Here is a 7,801-nt window from a genome sequence, read left to right on the forward strand (position 1 = left end):
TTAAACTGTTTTCCTCAACATATTGAAGTAATTTTTGCTGCCAAAAGTGTATCAGCTTGATATTAAATAATAAAATTATTTATCATGGTGTTTCTATTATTTAATCCAACCTTTTTAATTTGGGTATTGATCTAACAACAACTCCCAAATATGGGAGAAAAAAAAAAATGTCGCTGTCCCCTTGTGAGATTTGATATTTAATTGGAACTTCTTTCATGAATAAATACAAAAATAAACCCTTAAATTATAGATTATACACCACAAAAGCAAAACTATCAGTTGCAGCAGAGTAGGTGTTTTCAAATGTTATTCATGCCATGTTTCCAAATATAATCTAAAATATGCAGCAGCCTCGGCATGTAGATTAGAGCGCACATTATCATCTGTCATGTCCTGATGATCAAAAAGCCTAATGAATGACACAGATACGATGATTACCTATGTGCCTGTCTTTGTAGAGCAGCAGAGAGGCTGCTATTGCGCTCCAGTTATTAATGCAGCACTTAATTAGTCATAATTTTATACAACTAATTTACTCAGGACGCATTAAATAAACATAGTCGGGTAATTAAAATATTGTGTTAAACTTGTTGGATGGAGCAAAGGCGTGCAAACACGTGCACTCACAGGCGTGTTGTGTTCATTATCAGGCGAATACCTTAGCAACTGATACTGCCTTGAGCGTAACAGTGCAGGACTGATTTGCATACTCAAATACTCCTGTACTGCGCATATATGAAAATCATACATTAACACCACACATGCAATACTTGAAGGAGGAAGAAAGTATGAGGTTAAAGGTCAAAAACACCATACTCTCACCTTATCTCGTCTTATTAAGCCTTACTGACAGTTGTAAATAGACATTTATATCATATTACATTAGAATATTCTCAATAACAGAGGATTTTACTGACCAAGATTGAGATACTATAATACACATGAAAAAAAATGTCCACATTCTGAGTCATAAATACAGAGAATCACATCCACCTTGAATGATTGTTGTGTTTTGCAGCCTGAGGCAGTAACCAGCAGGCAGCAGCCGCCAGGCAGCGGTGCAGGCGAGCAGTAGGACGGTACATTAATGAAATGTTAATGGCTGAATTAAGACCAAAATAGCCAATCTAGCCTGGACTCCTGCACGAGTCCATTAGCATCTCTGCGACATGCTGGGGCGAACAACAACACCACCCCATCCAGGGAGAGAACCACCAGGCTTAAAGTCCCATGCAGGTAGATGGTGTTGGAAGTTGGGAGGGGGGGAGACAGGCAGGCGTATGGAGACAGATCTCCATATGCCTGACCTTTGAATACTGGCTGCGGGGAGGGTGTCAACAAATGATTTACAAATTAAACAGGAGGTCAAAGCACGATTGGGCGACTTTGTTTGATTGATGAAAGACATCAAGGTCAATTTCAGGCATTCTCAATGTTATTCCGAACGGCTGTTTTAGTTAAAATGTGGCTTTTATTTCAGAGCTATTGAGTCATGTTCTTGTTTCATATCTGCAATGTGCACATCCAACCCACAGACTGTATGCTCACAGCAGTTTTTTTAAGCACATCTATTCAATTGCTTGTTAAACATACGTGTGTTTTTAGACATGCACACAAGGTCAAGAAGACTTTGCTAAAGTTTAAACCAAGCATCAGAATGGAGACCTTATACGTAACATAGTTGTTGGTGCTAGACAGGCTGGTCTGTTTTATTTATTTATTTTTTTTCTTTTCACACACAGCCATCTTTATGGTTTACAGAAAATGGCCTATTCAGATAGTAGGGTCAGAATTTGGGGATGTGGTGGAATGAGAGATTCTCATCATGGATGCAGCCAACAAATCTGCAACTCTGTGATGCTGTCATGTCAATATGGAGCAAAACCTCAGAAATTTGTTGATTGTAAAGTAGTTCAGCTTGGAGGCTGTTATATTATTATTTTAACACAACTACCAGCATTGCTGCTAAATCCAGTTTGAACTAGTTTTATAACTACACTCATGCACATTCTAATGTGTTTTCACCATCGCATTGTTGCCAGAAAACACATATTTAATGTAATTGCAGCATTTGTTTTGAAGTATTACCTCAAAACTATTGCAAATATGACAATTTCTACGCTATCAAAGTTAGAATAGAAAATTATTTATTTTGTGATTCCAACTTTATAGGACATTGTGTTCCCCTTTAATCTTATGATCCTATTATGTAAAACTATATCCAGATTATAATAGATGCTTTTCATAGACAATGAATGTTAACACGTAATAAAATATATGGAGAAGATGCAAGCTGCATTTGAGTAAGAAGAACGTGATTAATGTACAATTTTTAATCATATTTTAAAACTACAAAAATTTGACTCGTAGTCTGCAACCGATACAACTTTGACAATTGAGTATAAAGTTGTGGAACTGCTGGGGACATTTTGGCAGTTCTGGTAAGTAATTTGTAGAAATAATTGGATAAAAGGAACCATAAACCAACTGGAGCTGGTTATAACACATTGAGTTGTAAAATAAATGCCTTTGATTCTGTTTCTTCAATGAATGAAATTATTTTTTTCTTTTAGATTTAGATAATTATTTAGATTGGAGAGGGGCAATGATAGAAGATGTATCATACAAATAAATAAATGAATAATTAACAAATGTGAACTAGTCAGTTTTAATTGGTTTGAACAAAAATGCCATTTGAGCAAGCTCTGTTTAATAATGGACATCTTACAAGCATAAGACAGCATTGAAGCCATTTTGGTTTCTGGGCATTTTCTTCTGCCATCTATCTACGTTTTCCAGTTTTTGTTGCTGTTTCACTGCAGTTTATTTCAAAGTTTGAGTTATTGATGCTGTGCTGTGTGGATGCAGAAACAGAGTTATTTAACACTCAAATAGCTCTGTAATAAACATCTGAACCAATGAGACTTGCTCACTGAAGTGCATCGTAAATCTAAAAGTGTGCCTTCAGGACTTGAAATATGTGTTTACAGTGATGGTGACCTTTGGGCTCTGTCTCTTTAAGAATCAACCAAGAGGTCAGTGCTATCACCCATCCGTCTAAATGACTGTAGTTGGAGATCACTCGGGCCTGATCTTGATTTGGATTTTATTTAATTACAAGTATATGAATGCATGTCTTGCTTTGCAGTAATGCTGTTATTCTACATCATGGAAAGTGTAATTGAGACCACATAGGGCATTACAGGGCAACATTATGGCTGAGGAGCTGAGTGATGTGTTTGTGCTTGACACGCTGCTCCCTGTTTCTTAATTAGAAACTTAGATCATAGTGTCGGTCCAACAATCACACCAGCATGTTTTCATCTTTTGAGGGGGCTCAAGGGGGGTGTCATAGATGGGCCTTGTGCTCTCTCATCCCAAAGTCCTGTATCTCACTAAATCTGCTAACAAATCTCCAGATATTCTTCAGGAAAAACTTGAGAAAGATAAATTAGAGCTCTTAACCTGGTAATGTCCTCTAATTGGGGGAAGCTGTAATTGGTTTAAGCATTAATCAGATTTGAGCTGGTCATGGTTAAGTGTTGTGTGAGGCTTCCAGTCAAAGTATGAAAGGAGTTTTTGTTTGAATATATATGTTTGTGGTGCTGGGGGTCTCTGAAACACATTTGTAATCATGATGACCCTTAGATTTAATGACCAAACATCCACTTAATGGTTGTAATGCCTGCACAGTGAGCTCTGTAGGAAATGCATCATTCTAAACATGTTCAGGGAGGGGCTTTTATTCTCGTGAGCAGTTGTTCCACCTTATATATTATGCAGATCTTATTGACAATACATTTAGTCATTTGAATAATGAGTAAATATAGCTGTAGAGTGGAATGTCTGTCATTGGTAATCTTTGTAAACCTAAATGGAGAAACAGATTAACAGAGTTTCTTTCTGTGTTACATCAAAGGTGCACTAGATTAACATTTAACCCAGCTCAGTTTGTGGTACTTGGTCAAAAAAAGTTTAGTTTAGAGTAAAATCCACGTACTTTAAAAGCTGGAACTAATTTTCCCAGCCTTTCCAGGAACAGAAATCTTACAAAATGATGTTAACACCACGTAGCATGACTGCTTCTACAGTATATGTTCTGAGCTGTTTGTAGCCATGCTGATCTCCCTTCATCTGCTGTAGTCCAGTAGAAAACATTACTGACAGCAGGTCTCCTTACAGTCATCTTTCCCTCAATGTGATGGGGAAGCAGCTCACTCAAAGATAATAATTAAAATCTTATCCCACTAACTAAAGGTCCCATTAAGCCTAATCCAAAATTGGTGATGTTTGCAGTCGTGATCTGCACGTGTAGTGCATTATATCCTTCCTCTATGTAAAGTTTGTGCAAGCCCTAAAGTCCATGTGTTTGTGTGAAAGGGACCTAATTGTCTAGACCAGGGGTATCCAAAGTCGGTCCTCAAGGGCTGCTGTCCTGCAGGTTTTTCATTTATTTATTTTTTATTTCGGCATAGTGAAAGTAAATAAAACATATTACAGAAAGGAAAAAAAAAGTTTTTTCAGTGTGTCCTGCTTCAACACACCTGACTCAAATTAAATAGATCCAACAGCCTATTAAGTTTTGCATAATGACTCATTAATTTGACTCAGGTGGTTTTGGAGCAGGTACACATCGAAAACCTGCAGGATTGTGGCCCTCGAGGACCGGAGCTGGACACCCCTGGTCTAGACTGCCATAGATCATCATTTGATGTCTGGGTCATGTTGTGCAGTGTTATCCTTTAAATTATGTTGCTATTGCAAGACTTTTTCATATAATCAGCCGTGAATGCATTGAGCTTTTGTTTTTCAGCTAGTAACAACCGAGCTGATGACATCACAGGCTTCGTCAGCAGTGTTGCAGGGACATATACACCGCTATGTCCCAAGAACAGATCCTCTCCTTTACAGTGATATTTCCAGGATTACACCATCAATTAACAAGTATTGAAGTACATTTGCTTTGAATCGTACTGTTTTTTTCTGGTGTTTCAATCTGCTCCTATAGTTGGATTGTGTTGGATTCCGGTATATGTTTCTGCAGCCATAAAATGCACAATACTGAATTCACTATACTACTAACATTTTCTATTAAACACTTCTTGTTGCCTAAGATCCCACTGACTTTCCTTTTCACATTTCCGGGTATTTGGTGCTTAGCACTCTGGCATCAGTTGGGTTTTGGAAAGCTCAACCATTTACTCCTGACTGCAAATGGCTCTCTGTTTGCATGGCATCAGAAGTGTCAGAAGTACATGGAGAAATCATTCAAGCAGCACCACTTTCAACCTAGTGTTAAAAAAAAAAAAAAAAAAAAAAACTCTTAAAAATGAATGTTAGCTGGAAAAAGTTCAGTGGAAAATCTTTGTTTGGAGCTGCTGCAACTTGCTGTCAACATCGTGCAACAGATTGCAGAAGTTGTATATAATCTCAGTATCTGTCTCAAATACAGTAAATTCCCCGGCCACTTCATTAGGTTCACCTGTTCATATGACAGCAATTCAGTGCACTTATGCAAAAAAGTGTGCATCAGATTGTGGATAAAAGTGAATCTAAGGCTATTACAAAATTGTTCTCTCCTCTAATCGTGATGAAATAATGACATAACTTTTTACTCGTATTCCTGGTTTGGTAATCCTCGCACCTTGTTCTTGATATGTTATTAGGACAGGACGTTTTTCAAGGTTGAATTGATAGTTTACAGAAAGCTGGTGGAGATGCAGTGGAAGTACCACAGTTCTTATTCTTGCTACTTCAAAAAATGAACAAAATTCTCTGTTCTTGCAGAGTATGTAACAGTCTTTAAGTGACTTTGAATGTGGCATGGTTGTTGGTGCCAGGCAGGGTGGTCTGAGTATTTCAGAAACTGATGATCCGCTGGGAGTTAACACACAATTCTCTAGGATTAACAAGGGAATGGTCCAAAAATTAGAAAATATGTAGGGAGCAGCAGAGGAGAATGAACAGACTGGTTGAATACAATGAAAAAGGTACTAGTAACTCAAATAACCACTGGTTTCAACCTAGTTATGCAGAATACCATCTCTGTCCCCACAATATGTCCATTTGGGCCTTAGTACCACCACAGCCTACCTGAGTATTGTTGCTAACCATGTCCATTCCTTTATGACCACAGTGTAACATCTTCTGATGCTACTTCAGGCAAAATAATGCACCATGTCACAAAGCTCAGATCATCTTAAAGTGGTTTCTTGAACTTATCAACGAGCTCACTGGACTCCAACGTGCTCCACAGTCACCAGATCTCAGTCCAGTAGAGCAGCTTTGGGATGTGGTGGAACGGGAGATTCTCATCATGGATGCAGCCGACAAACCTGCAGCAACTGTGTGATACTGTCATGTCGGTATGGAGAAAAACCTCTGAGGAATGTTTCCAACACTTCTTTGAATCTATGACACTAAAAATAAAACAGTTTTGAAGGCAAAAGGGGGCCAACCTGATACTAGCAACGTGGTGAGTGTAAATGAGACACTATACAGCTATTTGACTAAATCTCTCAGTACAACAACAAATAACTCAAACGTCCTTGAGATTGTGTAGTTTACCTCTTCAGAGCTGGGCTTCTTTGACTCTCCTCTGAGGTTTAAGGCTTAATATTTTGTCACTTGAGCCTCCTGCTCTGCTCTGTTGATATAATTAAAACTCTAATGTACAGTATCTTGTCTTGGCTGGCTGGTGATGCATAACAGAGTATTCTCTCATGGAGATCAAACTTCCTTCCAACTAATCCACAGTTTTGAGCTGTTTTTATGTCACCCTTAAGCTAACTTTGTTTCGGACAAAGTTGTTTCATGGTCATAATGCACAAAGCATATAGCTGAGAAGAAAGCGCCTGCTGTTGCAGTGACTGAAGTACACAGTAGTATCAGAGATGGGATGCATTCCCAGCTTTTAGAAAACCTAACCAAAGACCTGGGAGGGATGAGGAAGTCAGAGGGTAAAAAAAAAAAATCATACAAATAACAAAGGAGGGGGTTTTCACCTCTACCTTACATACTTGTCATTTGCACAGCATCAGGTCATTAAATTCACATTAGAGCTCTCTGAGGGACCCGAGGATGCTGTTAGTGCACCTAAAGCTGTGTGGCAGTAAAGGAAATCACAAGTTACTGCTCTTGGCTCCCCACACATAAAAACAGCTATACAGCACTTTGCATTCTGACACTGGATCATTAAGGTCTCTCATGTCTTTTTTTCCCCCTTTCTTTCTTTCCTTTATTTTGGGGCCGATAATGGAGACCAAGGATACAGATAGATGGTGGTCATGTCCATTTGTCCATCCCCTGGAGGATGGAGCTGGATCTGAGTCAAAGTTTTAGCCTGCTGCCTTTGAGATGGCATTAACTCCAGGTCTCCTGGGCCGACTGTGTGAATCATTTATTAACAATAACCTGCGATGGCTGTTTCAAATGTCAGATCATGTTAGGCCAATGTCCCCAGATTACTCAAGGCAAAAAATAAATAAATAAATAAAAAGGAAGCTGTGGCACTTTGTCACATGGAGTGCTAACCTCATTCGATGAAAAAAAAAAGAAAATCTGTCACAGCTGTGCTGCTCTGTCAAGGTACATGGCCAGGAGAGAATAGAGTAAATGGAAAATAATCAGCTGTCAAGAATTCTTTGCACAAAGTTGTCACCATTTTATGTCCTTAAAGCAGAAAATAAAATGTTTGATCAGAACAGGTAAATGTCCTGAGATGTCCAATATATCCACTGGTATATTTGGTAAATTTTTTTTGTCAGCCTAACGCTATTATATTGTGCTGATAGATTTCAAT

Source organism: Melanotaenia boesemani, chromosome 24, assembly GCF_017639745.1.
Source record: "Melanotaenia boesemani isolate fMelBoe1 chromosome 24, fMelBoe1.pri, whole genome shotgun sequence".
In the NCBI taxonomy this organism is placed as follows: domain Eukaryota; kingdom Metazoa; phylum Chordata; class Actinopteri; order Atheriniformes; family Melanotaeniidae; genus Melanotaenia; species Melanotaenia boesemani.